Source organism: Coregonus lavaretus, assembly GCF_964263955.1.
Source record: "Coregonus lavaretus genome assembly, chromosome: 5".
In the NCBI taxonomy this organism is placed as follows: Eukaryota; Metazoa; Chordata; class Actinopteri; order Salmoniformes; family Salmonidae; genus Coregonus; species Coregonus lavaretus.
In genome coordinates, this window is record NC_139992.1 from 14,037,740 (window position 1) to 14,046,515 (window position 8,776).

The window sequence follows — 8,776 nt, forward strand, 5'->3', positions numbered from 1 at the left end:
AGGAAGGATGTATTGTATTATGTTGAAACGGGCCCATTTGGAGAACGCCTGCGCCTGAGAGCTGGTTTTCAATAGTTACCACAGCCACAATGTAAAAATTGGGTATATCGTAAAAATTAATGAAAACTAAAATTAACTTTTTGGTCTCAATTTAAGGTTAGGCATAAGGTTAGCAGTGTGGTTAAGGTTAGGGTTAAGGTGAGGTTTAAAATCAAATTTTAAGAAGATAAATTGTAGAAATAGGCGGGGTTTATGGCATTGTGGCTGTGGTAACTAGTGACGATCTAGGCTCTTGACATCATATCCTGTCATGTTTCTTCCTCGGTGCACGTCCGGAAGGTGGGGTTTTGTGTTGTAGCGGACAGTCAGTCGGTCTGTTTTAAATTAGTGATACTCGGCAGCCCTATGCCTCGGTATGCACCATTAACGCGCTCATCAAGATAGCAGCAAGAAAGGGGAGAAGTCAAAATCTTGCTTTGGTAAGCTTTCGTAAATATCTCATAAATATATATTTATTACAGAATATTTATGGCGCCATAGGCTTTGGCTACTTCTCTGTTCTTAAAAAGTGAGATGGAAGGAAGGAAGGAAGGGAGGGAGGGAAGGAAGGAAGGAAGGAAGGAAGATCTGCCTAGATTGGTATCTGAAAATCTTTATGTCCGTATTTGTGACTGGTCTTTTGAAACGAAGAAAATACAATAATTCCAAATAGTGGTAGGGCCTTTACCAGTTGCACTGATCCAATTGAAAGCACACTCCCCGAGGCAGGCGGTAACGGAGATGTGGCACGAGGATAATATACGTCCTTTGGAGACAGTCAATGTATCATTGTATTTCGATACATTGTTGCAGTTGGCGGTATTATGGACTAAAACGAACAATATTGCTATAATGTTGCTCTTGTAAAAAGGCCTAAACAACGATCATTGATGGGTAGGCTACTCTATCACAGCAATATTTTCTTATGTTTATTTATTTTTCTAGTAGTCTGCTGTTTTAATAACAAATCATATTAATCATAGCCTACAAATGTTATGTTGATTGACGCTTTCCCAGTGACGCTTGCACTGTCTCCGTGGCCTATACAGCCTTCATCCTGTATAGGTCACTGATTTTTTTTTCCTTTAGTAGCCTATCGTAACATTAGATGCAGTAGGCCTATTAGCTAGGCTACACATTAGATACAATAACAGTGTGTTAGGCAATTCTATCTCTGATGGCTTCCCCAGATACAATGTTTCATTCAGCTCTCCCAGGGTCTACCATGGATGATCCTAACTGACCATGCTGTTAAAACACTGTTATTTAGGGGTACTCTGACTGCAACAACCCGATAATCTGTATAAGTAGACACTTTACAGCTTGTTCCTTATTTTCCTTATGCACGTAAACACTGTGCTGCCGACATGTTTGTACCATGCATACATTTATTTTACTCATGTCTGATGAGGTGGACACACCCAAGGTAGCTCACATGCATGTGTGTATAGTGAAATCTGACTAGTCAGCAAACTGTATTTTCCACATCTTGTCTGTACATTAGGACATGCCTATTATTCATGGTTTAGTATCTTGGCTCTCTGAAAAGGAATGACGTGTACTGCCTGGTCAAAATATGTCACCAGGTTAACAGAGCAAAGCTACTAAGTAATGGCATTTTAATTTGGTACCGATGCAGAGTATTTATGGTCCTAAGCCTGAATTCTGTTAGATGTTGAAAGTATGTAGGCTAATAATAACACAGATCCATCCTGGGTATGCTCAACAACAGTCATGTCATGTAGCCTTTAGGAAGTTTAGAAATTACTTAAATATTGCTTTTTGGTTGTGTTTTGATTACTGCATGTCTGTTATTTTGCTGCTGCTTGTTACTGTTGTTGTTATGGTTGGGTGTAACCTTTACATGTGGCCTTTATCACATGACATGACAGTCTAAGGGGCCATATGGTGTGGAACAGCAGCACCCTTCTCATCACCAGGGTGTGGGAGGGGCACACACACACACTACTGTGATATGGTAATGTAAGACACTGAGCTGTGTAATAGTAATATCCCCATGTGAAGCTCTCTGTGCCTGAGGGTGGAGCAAGTCCTAGTTTAATTCAGTCCCTGAAGGAATACAGCCTGGAAAAGACCCAGACATTTTTACTAGGTTATATGTTCCTCTGTTCTGTCATGTGCTAGTGCCACATTGGACTCTGGAGTGCAGCAACCTTAAAGGTAAACTCCACCCAAAAACTATCTTTTGGTGTTTGTTTCATTAGTCCATTGTTGACATACTCCCAAAATGTTTTGCTTGTCGGCAATCAAGTTTTCAAGATTTGTAACTTTCAAAATACAGAAATCATCCCTGTATGATGCATTTTGCTGACACTATTGCATTTTTTTGTGGTGACTCGAGGAACTCTGGAGATCCTCAAGGAACCCCTGCAGTTCCTCAAGAAACCATTGCTTAGCTGGGACGTGGCTTTAAGATATATCTTTTTTTGGCTGCCTGTTAGAGTAAATGTAATTCCTGTTCATCTGTTCTGTTGTATTGTCATCACATTTAAGTTATAAAGATGAGTCTGTGATGGTAGGAGTGCAATTTTTGATGAAAGTGTACCCCTGCCTTTTGGCTGATCCATTTGTGGTTTCAGGGTTGGAGTTGGGTGCTGTGGAATCGGAGAAGGTAACCAGAAGTGGTCTTGTGATAATTGTTTGTGTTTCTGCTGGTCAGAGGGAGCAGGCACTCCGCGCCAAACGAAGGGGGCAAGAGATGTGACTTGTTTTGCTCTCAAGAAAAGGGCGCCATTGAAAGGAGTGATTACTGGGGTAGCGGTAAATGTGAAAGCGGACCAACTGAAGAGGAAGATTCCCGGTGTTTGTGATGCTCGTCATTTGGTGCGACGCAGACAGGGTGGCGTGAGTGGTGAAACAGAAGAGTCATTGTCTGTTCTTTTGAGTTTTGATGTTGGGTCTTTGCCTGACACAGTGATGTTAGGATATTTCAGCTATCCCGTACTAGCTTTTGTGCCGAATACATTATATTGTTACAGGTGTCAAGCTTACAGTTGAAGTCGGTTTTTCAACCACTCCACAAATATCTTGTTAACAAACTATAGTTTTGGGAAGTCGGTTTGGACATCTACTTTGCATGACACAAGTAATTTTTCCAACAATTGTTTACAGACAGATTATTTCAATTATAATTCACAGTATCACAATTCCAGTGGGTCAGAAGTTTACATATACTAAGTAGACTGTGCCTTTAAACAGCTTGGAAAATTCCAGAAAATTATGTCATGGCCTTAGAAGCTTCTGATAGGCTAATTGACATCATTTGAGTCAATTGGAGTTGTACCTGTGGATGTATTTCAAGGCCTACCTTCAAACTCTTTGCTTGACATCATGCGAAAATCAAAAGAAATCAGCCAAAACCTCAGAAAAAAAATGGTAGACCTCCACAAGTCTGGTTCATCCTTGGGAGCAATTTCCAAACACCTGAAGGTACCACGTTCATCTGTACAAACAATAGTACGCAAGTATAAACACCATGGGACCACGCAGCCGTCATACCGCTCAGGAAGGAGACGCGTTCTGTCTCCTAGAGATGAACGTACTTTGGTGCGAAAAGTGCAAATCAATCCCAGAACAACAGCAAAGGACCTTGTGAAGATGCTGGAGGAAACAGGTACAAAAGTATATATATCCACAGTAGAACGAGTCCTATATCGACATAACCTGAAAGGCCACTCAGCAAGGAAGAAGCCACTGCTCCAAAACCGCCATAAAAAAGCCACATGGAGAAAAGATTGTAGTTTTTGGAGAAATGTCCTCTGGTGTGATGAAACAAAAATAGAACTGTTTGGCCATAATGACCATCGTTATGTTTGGAGGAAAAATCGTGGTTGCTTGCAAGCTGAAGAACACCATCCCAACCGTGTAGCACGGGGGTGGCAGCATCATGCTGTGGGGGTGCTTTGCTGCAGGAGGGACTTGTGCACTTCACAAAATAGATGGCATCATGAGGAAGGAAAGTTATGTGGATGTATTGAAGCAACATCTCAAGACATAAGTCAGGAAGTTAAAGCTTGGTCGCAAATGGGTCTTCCAAATGGACAATGACCCCAAGCATACTTGCAAAATGGCTTAAGGACAACAAAGTCAAGGTATTGGAGTGGCCATCACAAAGCCCTGACCTCAATCCTATAGAAAATGTGTGGGCAGAACTGAAAAGGCATGTGCGAGCAAGGAGGCCTACAAACCTGACTCAGTTACACCAGCTCTGTCAGGAGGAATGGGCCAGAATTCACCCAACTTATTGTGGGAAGCTTGTGGAAGGCTACCCGAAATGTTTGACCCAAGTTAAACAATTTAAAGGCAATGCTACCAAATTCTAATTGAGTGTATGTATACCTCTGACCGACTGGGAATGTGATGAAAGAAATAAAAGCTGAAATAATCATTCTCTCTACTATTATTCTGACATTTCACATTCTTAAAATAAAGTGGTGATCCTAACTGACCTAAGACAGGGAATTTTTACTAGGATTAAATGTCAGGAACTGTGAAAAATGGCTAAGGTGTATGTAAACTTCCGACTTCAACTGTAGGTGCATGTGACAGCAGTGTGTAGGAGGGAGGTTCTTAGGTGTGAGAAATATTGATTTATTATTATTATTTTGTTTGTTTTTTCACGCAAAGTATAATGGAGTTATACTCCAGTCTAGTTGGTGGCGGTAATGCAACATTTAATTTATTGGATGCCAACCTCCGTTAAACCTCATTGAAGAAGAAGAACATGTTAAGGTTGAACACTGACAGTTTTGTAGCTTCAATGAGGCTAACAGAGATGTATGAGTTCCTCAAGAGCCTATGCAAATCCCAAATATGGAATATTTACCGCAATTTTACATTTGTTTTACATTTTATTACCGCTATTATTGTATGTAATCAGAAATATGAATATTATATTAGAATATGTAAAAAACTGTCAGGAATTCGGCCTTGATATCATGCTGCTGTTTTATCTCAGAGAAGCCGCGTTATTTCCCTGACTGCTTGTGAAGGACTGGCTCCATCTCTGTTTCTAAGAGGTGGAGAAAGGTCCTGAGAATGAGACTGGACTGGCCCTGAATTTCTTATATTCCCCCCCCCAAGCCCCAAGGCACTCACTCAGGCACTGGATGTTTATTTTCACTGTCTCCGAGCTACTCGAGGCTCTTTCGTTTAGAATGTTTCTTTCTAACATAATCCCTATGGTTACTTCCTGTTAAAGCAGAAAGAATATGAGGAGTATTATCTGATATACAAGTAGCAGGAGAGCCAAAACGATGTGTTTCCTCCAGGGTGCTTTCTTTCCAGTTTAACCTAACCACGGTTCAGTTAGCTCTGATTCGAGACCAGGAACCTCATTCACTTTTAACAACCTTCCAAGTGACCTTAGATTACTTACTCTGGCCTGGCCTTCTACCCTGTCTTCAAAAAAAATATTTCAGAATGTGATGGTATCTGAGGTTGGGTTAGACCGGCACAGACATAGTTATTTTATATGACATCTTGGGAAGAGCTCAATTTCTCAGAGACAGAGAGAGACCGATCATTATGCCATCAATCTACTGCTCTGGGTCAGAGGGAATGCTGCATATTGTGTTGTGAGTGTCAGCTCCTATCAGTGACCTCCTGGTGATTAATGCCCTGTTGGCTGCCCCTTGTGCCTGCTGGAGAGAGGAGACACTTGAAATTCAAAATACTTTAGATGTGCTTGATTGAGCTTGCCTGGCTAAATGGAACCAATAGAAGAGTCCCAAAAGATGCAAACCCCGCCCGCCTGGTACTCCAGGTAGACTAAAGCAAACGCTAAAAGTTTTTTAAATGATTTCAAATATAAATTGACCCCAGGTCTGAGTGGTTGTGGGTACTAGCCCTTCACTCTCTCTGGACCATAAACATGTCTACTAGCAGAGCCTCTCTACGGAGGCTGGGCTGAGGCAGACTCTTCTCTCCCCATAACATACCCCTGTCTGTCACCCAGTCAGCTCCTCCACCTCTCCTCCAACTCTGCTCAAATTCACCCAGAGCCCAGACCCACTCATGGTCTGCTGACTTTGACAAGGGAAAAAGTAGGCCTACATGAGGAAAAAGGGTTCTTCTAACTTGTCTTTTTGGCCCTGCTTAACTTCATGTATCTGCCAGCTAGTTTGTGGTTTTTGTATCCATCTTTCCTTATTTCCCCCTTTCCCTTTCCTTTCTCTCCTTCATTTCACATATTTCTCTCTCTCTCTGGCTGAAGCTGAGAATATCTTTACAAGCTGAGAATATATTTTCCTACTTGTTTTCTCTCGCTCAATTCTATTTCAATTCAATTTAAGGGGCTTTATTGGCATGGGAAAATATGTTTACATTGCCAAAGCAAGTGAAATAGATAATAAACAAAAGTAAAATGAACAGTAAACATTACACTCACAAAAGTTCCAAAGGAATAGAGACATTTCAAATGTCATATGTCTATATATATATTATCTCTCTCTGTCTCCCTCTCTCTGTCTCTCTCTGTCTCTCTCTGTCTCTCTCTGTCTCTCTCATTTTCCTTCCTTCCTACCATGTCTATCTCTCTGACTGAAGCCAGGGACGTCTTCACAAAATGCTTGTTTCCTCACTGCATGTCCCAGCAAGCCCTGGGAGGTGGCTGGTCCCCCTGAGCCAGTGCTCCTAACACAGGAAGTTAAGTCTAAGCATAGGCTCACTACCATAGGAACAGGCTTCGACAAGAATCAGATGTCCTCCTTACATGCTGACCACACTGCTCGCGTCACATGCGCGAGCGTTGCAAAATAAATGTACACATACATGTTATTCAATCATTGCACCCACACTACTCGCGCGTGTCAACAAGCGTCGGCGTAGCCAGGCGCTAAAATAGAACTTGGTTCTATTTGTGATGCTTGACGTGCTGCAAGTCCTGCCTCTCCCATCTCCTCATTGGTTTTTAGGAGCATATACCCACGTGGTGATTGAAAGATGAACTGAGGTCCACACTCCAGTCCATTTGGTAGTGATGATGCACCTTAAAGTTGGTTGCCAACCGCCATTTAAAGTCCAAAGAAGGAGAAGAAGCCTGAAGGAGGAGAGATTACTAGAAACAAACTCTGTTTACCCTTTTATTTGTAGATTAATTGTCTGAGTAGAGGACCTTGTGCATTTCAGGTAAAATAACAACCCAATGTTTATATCCCAGGACAAATTAGCTAGCAACAGCAAGCTAGCTAGCTAAATTGCCATAAATGTTTTAATGCTTTTCGACCTTTCCCCAAATTAATTTAGTTGGTTCAGAGTTCGTTTTGATATTTCAACCTGCGTGTCCTGATCACGTCTGGTGTGGGTGGACAAAATCAACATGCGGTCGTGCGGTCTGGTTGGCATGTTAGGCCTAAATGGTATGGAATCCAATGTTTGGAGTCTGTGTTTAACCTTTTTGTGATTATTTTAATTTTAACACCAAGCAAAATTACAAAAAAGCAAACAGGGCCCTATTTTGAAGTAGGTCGGTCTGGACCGTCGTTGCGAAGGTTATTCTTATCCCCTCTTACTCTACTGTAGTACAGATTACATAAGGTCATGTTCTGAACATTTAGGAAACAAGACTAGCCGTAGCTGTACCACAGGCCCCTACCATGCTACACTCCAATTTATCAATGAACAACAATGTCCCACGGTCTCATAGCCTTGGCCTACCTTTACATTTTAGTCAGTTAGCAGACGCTTTTGTCCAGAGCGACTTACAGTAGTGAGTGCATACATTTCCATACTGGTCCCCTGTGGTAATCAAACCCACAACCCTGGCGTTGCGAGCGCCATGCTCTACGAAGTGAGACACACTGTCCCTGACTGTGTGCTCTGTTGAGGAAGGCCTAAATCACATTTGTATGTTAGACTGTCTCTCTTTGTGCCTGCTTTGTATGGTAGTGTCTCTCTGTGCCTGCCTGTGCTCTATTGAGGTAGTTGGCCTAAATCCCATTTGACTGGCTCTGGCTGTGTGTCAGTGTCTCTGTCCCTGCCTGTGCCGGGACGCTGCTCGAGGGCCTCTCAGGCAGATTACAGTACATGCCACTGCAGATGTGTGGCATTCTCCCGGTCATGTCGAGCGCCAGCCGCCCCTCTCTCTATCATGGTAATGGAACTGTGGGTGTAGTTGGAGATAGACAGAGCGTCAGGGGTCTGGAGTCTGCTGTGTCAGTGGGATGTGGGGCTGATATGTCTGTTGCCATCACCATTGCTCTCACTGGGATGGTTTGATTCCAAGCCACTATGGCCACATAGCATCTGAGTGAGTGGGATGTGTGGGATAGAGATGAGTGTCACAATCAGATGTGGTCAGAGAGAGTAAAGAGACATTCATAAAGGATGCTTCCCCTGTAGATCTTGTACCTCTTGTAGCACCATAAGGAAATGTTCTGACTTTGTATGCACTCAGACTACTAGGACCTATGAGATAAAGTAATGTATAAGTTGCACTACTAAAGGAGTTATTTATATGTTACAGTGTTCTTGTAATAAGATTTATATTGGAAAAACATCCCACGCCTTGAAAGTACATCTTGGAGAACATAAATCTACTATTAGACGTCAAGATATCACCTTGTCAGTTGCGAGACACTTTATAGAACAAAATTATTCTATTAATTAATTGCGTTGGAATCGAAAAAGTTCATCCACCACGTAGAGGAGGGGACTATGACAACAAATTACTCCGAAGAGAAGCCATGGGTATATATTTTTAGTAACCTTTATTTAA

The 8,776-nt window shown here is 42.1% G+C and overlaps 1 protein-coding gene across 1 annotated transcript in view; it reads left to right on the top strand.

The window, feature by feature from the left end:
* Positions 1-326: 326 nt before the first annotated feature.
* Positions 327-8,776, top strand: part of LOC311129533 (ras-related protein Ral-B-like) — a 41,018-nt gene continuing 32,568 nt past the window's right edge. The window contains exon 1 of the mRNA XM_084161830.1: positions 327-479. The gene's annotated coding sequence lies outside the window, so the exon portion shown is untranslated. The remainder of the gene's footprint in view (positions 480-8,776) is intronic.